The sequence below is a fragment of the Mauremys reevesii genome, linkage group 1, assembly GCF_016161935.1.
Source record: "Mauremys reevesii isolate NIE-2019 linkage group 1, ASM1616193v1, whole genome shotgun sequence".
Taxonomy (NCBI): domain Eukaryota; kingdom Metazoa; phylum Chordata; order Testudines; family Geoemydidae; genus Mauremys; species Mauremys reevesii.
This window is the reverse complement of record NC_052623.1, coordinates 263,503,262-263,519,900: the sequence shown is the minus strand read 5'-3', so window position 1 is coordinate 263,519,900 and position 16,639 is coordinate 263,503,262. Positions and strand designations below refer to the sequence as shown.

Sequence of the window (16,639 nt, the reverse complement as noted above, 5' to 3'; positions counted from 1 at the left end):
TAAGCAACTTGTACAGGGACAATGTTTAGCTTTGCTACTATAAAAAGTTGTGGAAATAATTAAAGAGGAAGCCATGCAGTCAATCATTCTAAATCTGAAAATCATCTCTTTCCCTCTCCCCCAAAGAAGTTTTTCTGGGTAATCATCACCAGAGCAACAACAAATAGTGTACATGTGTACACACACACACACACTTAAAATCAATACATATGTATATACATTTTTATTAAACAAGGTCATTTTAGCTTAACTGAACAAGGCAATGGGAAATACAAGGACTGGACATATACATGACAACTTTACAATTTCTTGACAGAAATAAATGGCTTGTGACTTATATACAGCTGCATTTAATAGAGGTTACAAGTCTACTGTATTTTAATTAAACACAGTCCTAAGCTCTTACATTATGAAAATATGCAGAAGTTGGATCATAGAGGTTAAAATCCTGTCCACTCTAAAAATATTAAGTCTAAAAACCTCCATACCTTCCAATTTCTGCCCACAAAGTTTCTATTGTACAGAACCACTATTACCTTACTGTCTTTACTATTACCATACATGAAATATCAAAAATATATTGATGAGTCTATCACTAATCATGAATGTTTGTATTTACATTCAAGTTAACAGATTCCTCACCAAATACTTTATATACAAATCTCAATTTGCCCTTTATGAAAGACATTAAAAAGTTAAAATCCATAAAAATGCCAATTAGAAATAAAGCATTCCAAAAACTGAACTTGTTTACAACAATTCAGAACATTTGAAACAAATTTATGAAAAATGTGTTATCTTAATACAAGTATTATCACAATACTTTAGCTCCGATACAGCGCAACAAAATTTTGCCTTCAACACATTCTGTGCGGCATCTTCTCTTCCAACAATGCTGTAGGAAAAAAGAAATTAAGTAATCAATTGAGGAATAATATTTTTGCAGATCCCGGTACACGATCATATAAAATGTATGTTTTGATGATGATCTTTACAGTAAACTGGCCAATAAACATAGCCCTCTTACTAGATTACCATGATGTGTACATTACATTTGACTACAATTTTACAATGACAACATTTCAGTAGAGTCCAGGAAGAGCATATATCTTAAACAAAATGAAAACTGACATTTTAGACAAGTGGGGTCTCCCAAAAGTGTAATTGTGCTCACAAGAAAAATTCACCACAAAAGACTGAAAGATGGGGAATTTCTTCAGGAGTTGCGGAAGAAATCCAAAGGTGCATAGGGCGTGGAGAAAGGTGTATAGATTGGTGAAAGCAACATATTTGGAGAACTCCAATAATAAGTAAACACACACACACACACACACACACACACACCCTGATGTGTAGTCCATTAATTTTGAGAGGGGAAAAAGATTCTCTTTCCACACATGTTCATCCAAACTAGACTACAACGTTCGCATAAAAAATAAAAAACAATTTTTTCAAAATTTCTTGTCACCGAGTGGCTGAGAGTCCAATCGGCAGCTACAGAAAGACACGATGTAGAAGAGAGGCATGCAGACCTCCTTCCATCAGTGTTTCATAGCATATATAGTGTCTTGTCCATTGGGACAACACCTCATTCATTGGGACATATAATGACTAGACTAGTCTACTGCTTTCAATAGGTTCTCATTTAGGTTCATGTGAATTCATGCATCTCCTCCAAATACCTGTACAACAGGAGTCACATTCCTAAAAGACTTTTTTTCTTTGTAATACACTTGTGATTTACAGCATTATAGATCAAGCAATAATAGGAGGTCAAGTGGAGCTCAGCAGCCATTTACTGATTTCAGATTACAAAACAATAGAGATTATACTTTCAAACCAGTAATGCCTAACCTAGGAGTTTAGAGACACTCATCAAGCCCTAGAGTAGGAGGGTACAAAGTTGTTCATCAGAGTTTACATAGTTTCATGAAGAGTAAACTTAGAAGAGAGAGAGTTACTCACCTTGTGCGAAAACGAGGATTCCTTGTGGCACCTTAGACACTAACAAATTTATTTGGGCATAAGCTTTGATGGGCTAAAACCGACTTCATCAGATGCATCAGAAAGCTTATGCCCAAATAAATTTGTTAGTCTCTAAGGCAGAGGTGGGCAAACTATGGCCTGCAGGCCAGCCGTCCTGTCCAGCCCTTGAGCTCCTGGCCGGGGAGGCTAGCCCCCAGCCCCTCCCCCACAGCCTCGGCTCACCATGCCGCCAGCGCTCTGGGCCGTGGGGCTGTGAGGTCCTGCCAGGCAGTGCAGCTGTGTGAACTGCCAGGTGTAGCGTATTAAATTGCTCCCTGTAGAAATGTGCCACTTACTGCACACCAAGCAGTACTGTTAGTAGCACATTCCTACGGGGAGCAATTTAATACACTACACCAGCCCTCCCATACAGTTTTGAAACCCCCGATGTGGCTCTCAGCCCAAAAAGTTTGCCTACCTCTGTTCTAAGGGGCCACAAGGACTCCTCGTTGTTTTCGCTGATACAGACTAACATGGCTACCACTCTGAAACCTGTCACCTTGTGCAATAACTGAGGTTCTTCGAGATGTGTCCTCCCATGGGTGCTACACTGTAGGTGTGGCAGCACCTTCGCGTCTAGAGTCGGAGTTTTCAATAGCAGTGCCTGTTGGACCACACATGAGTACCTCTCCGCCCCTGCACTGTGCGCGGGTAGTATAAATAGTGCTGTGTGGGCCGACCCCAAACGCTATGCTCCGAAGCAGAGGGGAGGAGGGCTGTAGTGGAGCACCTATGGGGACACACATCTCAAAGAACCTCAGCTACTGCACAAGGTGAGTAATCCTCTCTTCTTCGAGTGATGTCCCCATCACTGTAAGTAACTATAAAGCAGTGTCCCTAGCTGGAAGGTTGGAGCTTTGGAGTGGCTGGTATCACCGAGGACAGGACCCTATGTCCAAGAATGGTGTCCACTGAGGAATTCTGCAAGATGGCGTAATGTTGGGTGAATGTATCAGAGGATGCCAATGCCCTGCATATATCTATTACAGGAACATTATTGAGGAATGCAATGGAGATTGAGAGCGCTCGTGTGGCGTGTATCCTGTTAGAGCCAGGTGGTTGCTTATTGTCAAGTTCATAAGACAGGCGTATGCACTGTGAAATTCATTTAGAGAGGCATTGTTTAGCTATAGCAGAACCTTTAGCGTGTTCGGCAATGGATATGAACAAGCAAGGCAAGTTACTGAACAGTTTGGTTCTATCCAAACAGAATGACAATGTGCACCGAATGTGTGGAGAGCTGCTTCTTGGTAATTGTGTGGTTTGGGAAAGAAGGAGTAATATAGGCTTGTTTAGACAGAAGGACGTTAACTTCAGCAGGAATTTTGGGAGGGGATGGAGGGTCACTTTGTCCTTATAACACGTTGTATATGATGGGTATGCCATAAGAGCTGATATTTCTCCCACACATGGTGCCGATGAGGAAGGCCATTTTCATTGCTAGATGAAGGAGTGAGCGGGTTGCCATTGGCTCAAATGGAAGTCTAGTCAGAGAGCATAGGACTAGGCTGGGGCCCCAGGGTGGGATGGGGGGACATATGTCAGAGTATAGGTTTCAAACACCCTTAAGAAAATGTATGACAAGGGTGTGTGCAAACACTGAATATCCCTTGACAGGGCAGTGGAATGTGGTAACTGCACTCAGGTGCTGTTTGAGTTGAAGGGCGTAATCCAGTATGAGAGGGAATGGAGTGTGATTCCCCCTTAAATATTTAAATAAAAAAAATGATTTTGATTTATAAACACAATTATAAATGCTGGAGGCAAAGCGGGGTTTGGGGTGGAGGCTGACAGCTCACAGCCCCCCATGTAATAACCTCGCAACCCCCTGAGGGGTCCTGATCCCCAATTTGAGAACCCCTGCCCCAGTGAATCGCATCCCAGGCCTGCTCTGGAACAAAACTGAGGTCAACAGGCATTCTCCTGAGTGGTGAAAAGGTCTATGGTGGGGTGACCCCCATCGGTGGAAGATGGGTCAGAGTGCTCTCATGTCGAGCTGCCATTCGTGCTCGTGTGAGAAGGTTCTGCTCAGTGTATCTGCTCTCGTGTTCTGAAGTCCAGGGAGATACGCAGCAGAGATGGAGATGTTGTTGTGGATACACCCATTCCATAGCTTGATCACTTCTGAGCGTAGGGAATGGGACCTGGCACCTCCTTGCCTGTTGATGTAATACATGCAAATAAGGTTGTCTGTCATTACTCGAACAGCCTGGTTTCTGAGGAGTGGTAGGAAACATTGGCAGACATTGCAGACTGACCTCAGTTCCAGGAAGTTGATGTGTAAGGTGGACTCAGTGGGCATCCATCTGCCCTGTATAGTGTGCTTGCATAGATGTGTTCCCCAGCTGAGGAGGGAGGCCTTGGTGGTAAGCATCACGGTAGGTGGAGGCTGAAGAAAAGGGACCCCAGCACAGACATTGTTGGGACACGTCTACCACAGTAGTGACTCCTTGACCTGGGCTGGCATGGACAGAAGTTTCTGCATGCCGTGTTTGTGAGAAAGTTATACTGTATGGAGCCAGCCCTGAAAACACTGCATGTGCAGCCTCGCGTTTGACCAGAAACATAGCTGCAGCCATAAGTCTCAGAAATTGGAGGCATGTATGTGCTGGGATTTGGGGGCATGCTTGGGTAGTTGAGACTAGTTGTGTTATCGCTGGGAACCTGTGAGGTAGTAAACACACTCTTACGTGGTTGGCATCGAGTAGAGCATCAATGAATTCCAGTGTTTGCACTGGGGTTAATGTGGACTTTTCAAAATTGATAAGGAGGCCCAGTTTTGTAAAGAGGGTCCTTGTAGTGTGGACTGCTCAGTGCGCTTCAGTCTTGGATGGCATTTTGAGAAGGTAGTCATCTAGATACGGGGAAATGGTGATACCTTGTTTGTGGAAGAAGGCCACGACCACTGCAAGTACTTTGGGAAAAACTCACAGAGCTGTGGATAGTCCAAAGGGTAGTATCCTGTACTGGTAGTGACTGTGGCCTACAATGAATTGTAGGAAATGTCTGTGAGCAGGATGTGTACTGCAATATGAAAATGTATGTCCTATAGGTTGAGGGCCGAGAACCAATCCCCCTGTTCCAGTGCTGGGATGATGGTGAATAGGGGGACCATCTTCAAAAGTTTGTAGTTTGACAAACTTTGTTGAGATTGCGAAGGACTAGGATGGGGCACCAACCACCAAACTTCTTTTGTACCAGGAAGTAGGGAGTAAAAACCGCATCCTTTGTGTTGTGGAGGGACTCGTTCTACGGCTCCCAGTTGAAGTTGTCATCTCACCTTTCCCTCCAGGATGGGCTCCCCTGAGAGGGATCCCTGAAAAGGATGTGGAGGGGAGGTGGAGGGATGGCATAACTAGGAAAGGAATGGAGTAACCTTCCTTTACTATTTCCAGGACCCATCTGTCCGAGATAATGAGCATCCAAGATGGTAAAAATGGAGCTAAGCAGTTGCCAAACTGTCAGTATGTAGAAGGCATTACAGATGGTAGGGGCAACTGGAGCAGGCAGGAGGTTTTCTGGACCTTGATCACATCTTCAAATTTGCTGCTTAGTAGAGTGTTTGGGCCAGCGTCCCTCATGCAGGCGATTGTCTGCGCCTGTCGGGAAGTCAGTGACAATGGTGTTGGTTGTCAAACTGCTGCTGTGGGTAGTATAGCTAAGGGTGAGATGGTGGAGACAGCTGATATTTTCCCAATCTTCTTTTTGGCTGCTGTGTGTAATACCGAGGGATTTTAGAGTGGATCGGGAGTCTTTCAGTGAATGTAAGGAGTTGACCGTGCGCTCAGAAATTAGTTTTTGTCCTTCGACCAGGAGATCCCTTGACCGTATTTTGCATCTCCTTAGGGAATTCTGAAAGGTTCAACTATGATACATGTCGCATTACTACTGCAGTAGCAATGGATCAGGCAACTGTGTCATTTGAGTCCAGGAAGGGCCTACAGGGCCGTGCAGGCTATTAAGTGACCTTCCGAAATGAAGGGTAGCAGATGAATAGGATTTTATACCCAGGAGAGCTAAACATTTCCAGTTCGGTCAGGATGATTGGATTGGGATTGGCAGCCCTTCTCTTGCACTGCACTTGCCACAAGAGAATTCGGGGCAGGACGTGAAAATAAAAACTCCACATTTTTTGCAGGCACATAATATTTCCTATGTACCCGTTTACATGTAGGAGGGAGAGGCTGGAATCTGCCAAAGAAGGTTTGCAGGTTCAAGTAGTGAACCATTAATAGGTAGGGCAATTTTTGTTGTTGAGACGATATGGAGAATGTCAATCAGTTTATGTTGTTCCTTGACCTCCTCAAGTGGGATATTTGTTTCATAAAGTGGCTGACTCCCTAACTTCTGAAAGTGATGAAAATCATCAGCCACTGTGGGAAGTGGTGGCATGATAGCTCCATTAGGTGAAGTTGAAGAAAATGGGAGGACCAGAGGTACCTCCCCATCCTGCTCTATTTCCAGTTCTTCCTCCAGTGGTGGTATTTGCAGGGGCTGCGGTTCTGGAGGTCGACAGATTGTTGAGCAGGGGATGGATGGAGGTTGGCATGTTTGCAGTGGTGGGGGATTACTGAATTGTGCCCAGGGGTCCCAATATGGCCAATTAGGGGAAAGGGAATATATGGTTGCATCCATGGGGGCCCCTGAAAAGGCTAGGTGCCCTGAACTGCAGCAGAGTAAGGCTAGTAAGCCCTGATGTTGATGGCGCAAGAGAGTCTTTTCATCCTCCTAAACATCACCAAGGAAAGTAGGTCCTGTCCCTGTTGGAGAGTGCAAAGAGTGTGTTGACTGAGAGCAGTTTGTGCCTCAGGAACTGAAGGAGGGACCGCTCTCTTTTTAGTGTCAGCCTGGCTAAAGGATGATCTTCCCTTACTTGGGCAAGGGGAGTGAGGGTTGACAGACGACCTTGCTGAGAGCGAGGGTCTCTCCAGTGAGGAATAAGAACCGGGGTTCGATGCTGGTTGCAGGGACTTTTCCATGAGGAATAGTTGGAGTTTAAGGTCCCTTTCTTTCCCTGCTCTTGGGCTTTAAGTCCAGACAGTGGGAACACTTCTGGGAAACCTGTCCCTCTCCCAGGCAATGGATACACTGTGCGTGGCTGTCCATTATAGAGAAGGCGATCCCACATGACACATACCGCTTAAACCCAGAGGAACCATGCATAAGGGTCAGGGAATAGCTTCGCTGACAGGAATTAGGGAAAACAAACAAACAAAAAAATTAAGGATGAAGGAGCTAACTAACTACAAGAGGGAAAAACAGGTAAGAGACTATCTAAATAATGAAGTGGGCTCTGCTAACTGTTCCGTTCCAGAATGCAGGCAGTAGAGAGGGAACTGAGGGCAGTTGGACTGCACAGCTCTATTTATACTACCCGCACACAGCGCGCAGGGAGGTGGGGGGAAGGGGAGGTGCACATGTGCGGTCTGATGGGCACCGCTATTGAAGATGTCTGACTCCAGATGCAAAGGTGCTGTTGCAACTACAGTGGAGCACCCATGGGGACATCCCTCGAAGAACCACCAGTGCAGCATATCCACATTGTTTAACATATGTAAGATAGCAGGGGATGGAAGTGTAGTGCAGAGCAAATGGAGCACAGTCTCTAGATTCCATTCCTAATGCTTCAAGAAGCTAGTAGGGTGATGGAGATAAAGAATCAGAGGACACTGACTTATCTGAGACCGAGCCACAGAAATCACAGTACAGTGTCAATAACGTACTGCAATGTCTTTATGAAGATGATGTCAACATGCAGTAACACTGGGTGCAAGATGCATTAGATCTTACCATGAGAAAACTGACTAATAGTCCTGTCAAAGAATTAAACTTGCAGTTATGGCCCATTATGCTGAGCTAAATCCTCCCTATCACAAGAAGAACCCAAGGAATGGAAAGTGTAAAAAACATATGGCTATGACAGCATGAAAACATACTACATGCTACGCTTTCACATTAAGAGAAATTAACAGTGGTATCACACAGAGGTCTTGGCCTTGAAACCATGCAGAGCCTGAGACTCTAAGAGGAGCCAAGCCCTAAATGTACATCTTAGGACATCCATAAGGAGTGCTTTTCTTTCTGAAGCCCTGTCCCACTACCACAAGGCCATTCACTGCCCAATCCCATACAAAGGGAAATTACTTACCTTGTTGTAACGGGAGTTCTTCAAGATGTGTGGTCCCTATCTGTTCCACTGTGAGTACGCATGCGTTCCATGCGCCTGAGACCAGAGAAGTTTTGCAAGTAGTGTCTATTGGTTCATGCCTGCACCACTACTCTTCCTGTGCTCTATTGTGAGGGAATAAGGAGTGGGGCAGACCAACTGCCTCTTCTGTTTCTTCTCTACTGTGAATCTTGCCAAGCTCTGAAGAAGAGGTGAAGGAGGTTGGGAAGTGGAAGACAAATAGGGACCACACATCTTGAAGAACTTCAGTTACAACAAGGTAAGCAATTTCCCTTTCTTCTTTGAGTGCTGGTCCCTATGGATAACTGACAAGCAGTACTCAGAGAGGAGGTGGGTGCAAGAACACAGGTGGTATAGCTGCTTGTAGAATCACTGTCCCAAAGGATAAGTCAACGGCAGTCTTGGACCCAGGAATAATGCATCATGAATGTGTGGATGAAACTCCATGTAGGTTGTCCTACAAATACTAAGCAGGGATGCTTCTTGAAGTGATGCTTCTGAGGCTGCTTGTTCCCTTGCAAAGTAAATCTTTACCCCATGTGAGGGAGGAAGCTGTGCCATCTGATAACAGAATAGGATATACCCATAGATCCACTGAGAAGATATAGCTTGACCTTAAACTCACTCTGGAATAGAAATAAACAGTCTAGATGGCTTTTCTGATTGGTTTTGTCCTCTGCAGGTAAAATCACCATGCTCATAATTAGTCAAGAGAATTAAGTCTCCACTCCTCACTAAAGGCATAAGGCTTTGAAAGGGCACAGGTAAATGAAGTGACTGGTTTATATGAAATGATAAGATGGTTACTCACCTGTAGTAACTGTTGTTCTTCGAGATGTGTTGCTCCAATCCATTCCAGTTAGGTGTGCGCACGTGGTGCATCATCTCACTTTTTACTTACCCACCCCGGGCGCCGCTGGCGCTGGCTGGGCGCCGCGCCGCCGCTAAATATAATATCAGCCTCCCGTCCCCCCCCTCTCTTCTCCTTCTGCCGCTCTACACCGAGGTGGGGAGGGAGGAGGGGAGGGATTGATTGGACACACACAACAACAGTTACTACAACACTAACAGTGTGTAACTTTTTCTTTCTTGATCAGTGATTGCTCTCCAATTTCCCCAATTCCCTCCTCTCAAGCCGGGTCTAGGCGGGGCGTGAGTGAGTGTAATGGAGTGTAATACCGCCGCGCCGAAGGCTGCCGCGCTGCGAGCTGCTGAGTGGTAGTGGGGCGTGTGTGTGGCGCAGGTGTGGGTGGGAGACCAGGTGGCCGAGAGAAGAGACACAGGAAGCGAACATTGGCCGCGAGCGGCGCGCCAGGAGCGGTGAGCGGCAGCGCGTGCGGCGGTCGCAGCAGCGCATGCAGGCAGGCGAATAAGCAATGATGAGGGGGATGAGGGAGGAGGAGACCGCCGGCTTTCATGCGCGCGAGGCGATGGGAGCGACAAACAACGGAACGCGACAGCGGCCGAAGAACAAGACGGCGTCGCCCGCGGGCGCAGGCGGTGAAGCTGTTGTTTCTGTTGCGAGGCATGAGGCGAGGGGGAGGAGGGCGGGAAGAAGACCGGGAGGAAGATCTCTGGTTGGAAGGGAGGAAGGTGGGGGAGCCGGATGAGGGTGGGATGTGGTCGGAGAGGTGTATGGAGTCTGGGTGGGAAGCTGCCAGTGGTCGTGGCAGCGCTGGTCGTGTGAAGCCTCAGCATGTGTGTGATGAAGGAAAGATGTGAGGAGGGTAGAGAGGGGTAGAGAGAGAGGCGAGGCCAGGGAGGGGGGCAAGGAAGGGGGACCCAGGGAGCCAGCCAGGGCGAGGCGGGGCGCCAGAGGGCGGGGCAAGCGGTCAGGCCAAAAGGACAAGGCGGATGGAGAAGAAGAGCGGGCGATGGAGAAGAGGGACCGGATGGATCCAGGAATGAGACGGGGCTGCAACCTTGCACCTGAGGCTCACAGCGCAACTGCTGTGAGGTGAGTATGAGGCCAGAGAGAGCAAGTAATGTTATCGAGGAAAATAGGTACATCTGATACTGATGATCGCAGAAGCGACTATCTCTTCAGCGCGCGCTGAGGGCATCGCGGAAGAAGATCCGAGGCTGCAGCGTCAGAGGGACTGACTTGTTTCGCCGCTCCTGAAGTGGGAGGGACTGAAGGTCTCCAGACAGGACCACCGGCGTTAGTGTGATGGGATGGCAGGGACTGCTGGAGGGATGGTGACTGTCCCAGAGGTGGAGGGAGGGGGGGGTCGGGCTGGGAGAGGGAGGCAGCAGGGGGTACCGGAGAGCAGGAGAGCAGCAGGTGTGAGGGCAGGAGGAGTCGCGCGTGGCCTGGGCCCGCAGGAGCTTATGCAGGACTCGGATCCAGGGAGTATCAGGAGAAGGCGAGGGAGCGCGAGGAGGGAGGGAAGGGAGAGAGGAGGAGGAAGGGCGGAGGGAGGCTGGAGGCGCGAAGAGTGGAAACCTGTCCCTGGCGGAGCTGTTCCGGTGAAACCTGTGAAACCCACCTCTCCGGTGGCGTGTGGAGAACCTCTGAACAGAGGGACTGTGACGGGAGAGAAGCGACGACCTGAGACGGGGCGATGGAGGGTGTGGCACTGCCGGAAGCAAGGCTGCTTGCGAGTGAGAGGAAGCGTGAACGAGGGAGTCCACCACGAAGTGGAGTGAGACAGAGGGAAGGCCAGTGGCTTTCTGCATCGCCTGCTTGCTGTGCTGTTGCCTACATTGCTGTTGTATTCCTGCTGAGGCCGCTCCTTGCAGGTGGGGCAGAAGATTGTGCAGCACTTGGCTGGATCGCTCTGGCAGGAGCTCGGCGCGCTCGCAGCTGCAGGGATTGGGCTGCGTGGTGAGTGAGTGGGGGGCCTCCAGAGATCGGCCTGGGACCCCAACCGCCGTGCGGGGCGCGTGGGTGGTGAGTGCCGGTGTCGGCGGCGGGAGGGGGGACTCGGAGGGCGCGGCGGGGAGGCGAATCCGGAGAGTCACCGGGATCACGCGGGTGGAATCGTCACCCGCATACCGCGAGCCATGCTCGCGGCGCGCGCGGCCGAGCAGGCGCCTGTCGCGCAGCTGGTGGAGCGCCGCGTGCGGGCCGCCACGGCCCCAGGGAGGCGCCCAGCGGGCGGAGGGAGGGCGGGAGGCACGCGTCATGAGGGGGAATGACGGAGTGCGATGAGGGTGCGGAGGCGGGAGGTGGGCCTGGCCAGGTGACAGGCGCGCTATGGTGGCCGAGAGGAGGAACCCGGAAAACTCGCGCTGATTGAATCAAGGCCCTGGCGGCGGGATCCCGAGGAGCGCCGACGCCCGGAAGAGGGGATCCCGAGGCCCATCGGCCGAGCCACGAGATGTCACGAGACAGTCCATGGCCAGTCCCCCGGTTTGGAACGGCCGGATCTGGGACGAGCCATATAGACACCCGGCGGGAGTACGGCGACCACCACCGGCCATGGCAACCGGGCGGAGGGTAATGGAGAAGGTAGGGGGTGCATGAGTGTGTGGAGTCACAACAAACACAAGGAGGAGTAGAGGTCGATGAGAGGGATAGATGGAGTGTAACGCTTCAGCGCCTGGATGGAGGGCTGGAACCACCAATCTCCCCATGAGAGGGGAATGATGGTCGTTGAACAGAGCAGAAAGGAAACAGGCTTGTCAAGGTGTAAGGTAGCCTTGGGGGCCAGTTCGGGAACTTGATCAAGCTTTGGGGGGAGTAGAGCCCCCCGCCCTGCTTTTTGAACTGCTTCTATGGCACCACGGAGAGTGAGGACCTGCCTCTTGGGAGAGGACACTCTTGGGAGGGGTTGTTGAGGAGGAGGAGGGGTGGAAGAGGAGAGGGAGGTGGAGGGGGAGGGTCCTGAAGAGGGACAGGAGGGTGGGTCCAGGGTAGGGCGGTCCGTTGGGAAGGAGGTGGGACGCTGGGACAAGAAAAAAGAAATAAAATCCGGTTGGAAAGGGAATGGGCGAGTCAAAAACCCCCAGGCGAAAAAGGGATAAGGGGGACCCGAAAAAAAGGAGAGGAGCCGGGGCCCGGGCCGCCCCTGGCTGCGGCGGTTCCGCCCCCTGGCGGCCCTTGGGGCCGGCGGATGCCTGCCGGGAGCCTGGCGCGGCTGGGCTGCCGGGCGGGCGCGGGTGGCGCGGAGGCGCGGCCGGGAAGGGCGGCGCTGCGGGCGGGCGCGTGTGCATCCGCGTGGACGGATGGCGTCGCCGGTCAGGGTCTTGCGGTCTGGATCCGCTCGAGGAAAAGGCCCGAGAGGAGGTGGATGGAGGTCCGCAGGGTGGAGGAGGGCAGCCTGGGGGTCGCGGGGGCAGGCCGCTGGGAGCCTGGCGCTAGGGCGGCCGTCCAGGTCGCCGGGCAGCCAGAACTCGCCCCGGAGAGGGCGAGCGATGAGGAGGACCGCCCCGCAGGATTCGGAGCATGATAAGGATGGCCGTGATGAGAGCGACGTCCGGGCGCGAAAGGGTCGTGAGGGACCTGGAGAGCCTGGCGATCGTTGGCCAGGCTGGCGCAGGGAACTTGCGTGCCCTGAATCCAGACGGGCCGCGTTTGTTGCGGCCGCCGGAGGCCAGGTCCACCACTTGGGCATTTGTGGCCCGGGGCGCCCTGGCGCCAGGCGCCGGGATGAGTCGGCGCCCTTGAGAGCGGAGAGGGGGGGGAGTTGGGGGTTGGGTGCTGAGGGGGTCGCGATTGCCTCATACTCTTGCGACCTTGGGTCTGCTGAAGCATGCGGTTTGCGGGAAGTGGGTCTGCCGGCGCGTTGGGGCGGGGTGAAATGGCGCCGCGGAAGGGGTGTCGCACTCGGCCCATTGAATCGCACCCACCGTCCTCCCGCGGCCCCGCCTGAAGGCCGGGTCGGGCATCGGGGGTCGCCGGGTCGCGCCTCGCCCCTCGGCGACGGGGAGGCGGCGGGGCCCCCGGTCGAGCCGGGCGGAGGGGCGCTGGGCGCACCGGGCTCCGCGCGCTGGCGTCGCCGACACATGGGCTCGCGCCGCCCTGGCTGCGGGGCGCAGGGCGCGCCGGCGCCGCTGGTGGCCTGAGTGCCCGCGGTGGGCTGGCCCCGCGGCTGGGCTGCGGCGGCGAGAGGCGGCGCGGGAGGGCGCCGCGGCGGGAGCACTCCTCATGTGGGAGCTCGCGCCGGCGGACCGTCGCTGGGGTATGGGATCGCCGCGCGGGGCCCCTGGTGCCAGCGGACCAGAGCCGGTGGCGTCGGTGGGGAGGCGCTGCGGTCAGGCACGACGGGCCACCGAGTCCGGGCGGGGAGGCCGAGGCGGCCGGGCGCCGGGGATGGCGTGGATCGCCGGGCGCGCGAGAGCGGTGCCGCCGCGGCGGTCGTCTCTCCGCCGTCGGCGCGGCGCGCGGGCGGGATCACGCCCCGGCGCCACGCGCGCGCGAGAGCGGGGTGCACGGGACCGGGCTCGGCGGCCGACCGGCGCGACGGCGCCGAGGACCGAGGGCCGAGCGGAATGGACGCGGATCCGCGGGCCCCAGCGCGGGGTGCGCGGGAGACCTAGTGCCGGATGGAGACGGTGTGACGATACCGACCGGTACGGTGACCGGGACGCGACCGGGCGACCGGGTGCGCCGCGATTGCCGCGAGAGGGCCGAGTCGGACCCGAGATGGACCCGCGCGGAGCGGCGCCGCCGCCGGTGGGGAGGAGCGCGCGTCTCCCGGACGACGGCCGCGGCGCGGCGCGCCGGACTCGCTTGCGCCGCGCGCGCCGGGCCGGCCGCGGGGCGGGCTGCCTGCCCGCGCCGGTGCGCGCCTGGCCGTGCGGGCCGAGCGGGGGGCTTATCGAGGGCGCGGAGCGAGCTGCGCGGGCGGACGTGCGGCGTCGTGCGGCGCCGCGGGGGCCGACGGCCGGCGGGGGGGCGTCCCCGGTCGCGCCGGTGGCGCGCGCGGGCCGGCGCTGCGGCGCGGCGTAGCCGCGGCGACGCCACGTCCAGTTCAGCTAGCTGGCCGACGCAGCCAAGCTGCGCTGGCCGCGCTGCTGGCTGGGTGAAGGCCACGCCTCTCAGCCTCTGAGGAGTTGCTGGTGGGGGCCGCGCCCGCTCTCGGCAAGCGGCGCGGGCTGCGTCGCCGTGGCCGGGGCCGTGGTGGAAGCCCTGACCGGATGGCTGTTTTGTTGCGGGGTCTCCGGGGCCCAGACGCCGGTTGGGGCAGCCAGCGGGTCACTGGCGAGCAATGCTGAACAGCCGGCACCAGGCAGGGCGTCCTGTCCTCACCAACGAACGCACAGCCCTGGGCCGCGAGCGCGGGGTCAGGGGCCTGGAGCCGCAAGCCTGGCTAAGCCCCTGCCAAAGGGGGGGCCTTAGGACGCTGCCGAGGATAGAAACCACTAACTACTAAAGAGCTAACTACTACGAACTAAACTACTAAACTAAAAAGAAACCTAACAAAAAAACTAACTAACCAAACTACGGACAGACAGACTGCACAGCTAAAAACACTACCACTGAACGCCCTCGCGAAGAAGGAGGAGCGGGGCAGAGCTAGGAGGTATATATTTAGCGCCCACCGGCGGGCCCGCAGTATGCGGCTGAACTGAGACCCAGAAAGGGTAAGCAGCCGCCTGCGGTAGCTGTATAGCGATCGCCATAGCGGCGATAGAACAATTTTATGAGTAAATTTTGGTTGTTGGATATAGAGACTCTGTCCTTATGGGATATTGTGTATGGCCATTAGGACCCCCAAGTTCACCTACCTTTCTGGCCAAGGTGATAGCAATGAGGAAGGCAACATTTATCTACAGGTGAGATGTGAAACACATAGCTATTAGTTCAAAAAGAGTGGGTTAGTAAGACATGAAAGTACTAAATTAAGGTCCCAGCAAGGGGTTGGTTTTCTTACCGGCAGAAAGATTCTGATCAGAACCTTCTGGAAACTGGCTGTTGGTGGGTGAGTAAAGATTGAATAAATCCCTGATGGTGGGGGACACGCACTGATTGTGCCAGGTGAACCTGTGGCAAACTATGGGAAAGATCCATCGTCTTGAGAGTAAGAGAAGAATCTAAATTAGCAAGAAAAAATGGTTACTTATCTGTATGGTAATGGTTGTTCTTTGAGACGTGTTGTGAACACATACATTCCACTGTAGATGTTTGTGTGCTCAGTGCAGCAGCACCACTAGGCAGTGCATGCTTCCCTGATCTCCTGATGCCTTCAGGTGAGATTATACAAGCGGAGTATCTGCTACCTTCTGCTCCGTTCCTTCACATCGCTGTATGTAATGTCCGAAGTAGTTTGGAAGGTTGGAGGGTCATGAAATGTATGTGTGCACAACACATCTTGAAGAACAAGAGTTACTATACAGGTAAATAACTTTTTTCTCCTTCGAGTGCGCATATACATTCCACTGTAGGTGACTCATCAGCAGTTCCCTTACAGGTGGAGGGACTTTGGATCATCTGAACAGAGATTGGCAAGTCTTTGTTACTAAACTGGTATCGTTACAGGAGACTTGAGTGATGGCATAATGAGTGGAAAAGCTATACACAGACAACCATGTTGCTGTCTTGCATACAACAGCTATTGGAACATTGCTGAGAAAAGCTGATGAAGTGGACTGAGCTATTATTCTTGGTGGAGGAGAGATTTTAGCAAGATTGTAGCAGAGCTTAATGCAGTCAGAAATCCAGTGAGATTCGCCAAGACAAAGTGGATTGACCCTTAATGTTCTCAACAAAGGCTACAAAAAGCCTGAGGGAAGTCCTGAAGATCTAGTGTGGTCCAAGTAGGATGCTGGGCTCTACAAACATCCCACATATAACTTGTTTCCTAAGTTTTAGACAAATGAGGTTTTGGGAAAAACACGCACTGGAAGATTGATCATTTGGTTTAAATAAAAAGCTAACATTACCCTAAGCATAAACTTATGGCGTATCCTAAGGGAAACCTTGTCCATATGGAAGGCCATGAAAAGAGGGTCAGCCAGAATAGCCTGAAATTCTGAAACTCTCCTGACAGAAGTAATTACCACCAAAAAGGTCATCTTCATAGACAAAGATAATGAAGTTGTAAGCCATAGGCTCAAAAGGGGGTCCCATGTGTTTGGAGAGGACTAGTTTAAATCCCATACAGGTACAGGAGCAGACACAGAAGGGAAATGTTAATCAGGCCTTTCAAAAAAGAAATAAAATAAAATAAATAATCAATCAAGAAATGAGAGGATGAACTGAATGCTGATAGGCAGGCAGGATGACATTTGTAGGAGGCTTCGAAACCAGAACTGTCTGAGCCTTTGGGGGTGACAAGGGTGACTCCATGTCCTGTGCTGCTGAATCTTCCATAGAACTTGAGGTAGTAGTGGGAAAGGAGTGACAGATACTGCATCTGGAAGAGACAGGCACTTCCCCAAAGCAGTACAGGCAGCGCTGGTGGTTGTCTCTGACCAGAAAGGTGCAAGGACAAGAGATAAAGCTTTTAAAGCCAGATAATCTAGACAATCTAATTCACA

The 16,639-nt window shown here is 52.5% G+C and overlaps 1 protein-coding gene across 2 annotated transcripts in view; it reads right to left on the bottom strand.

The window, feature by feature from the left end:
* Positions 1-206: 206 nt before the first annotated feature.
* Positions 207-16,639, bottom strand: part of CRY1 (cryptochrome circadian regulator 1) — a 68,187-nt gene continuing 51,754 nt past the window's right edge. For both annotated transcript variants that reach the window (XM_039485775.1, XM_039485771.1), the window contains exon 14: positions 207-895. The gene's annotated coding sequence lies outside the window, so the exon portion shown is untranslated. The remainder of the gene's footprint in view (positions 896-16,639) is intronic.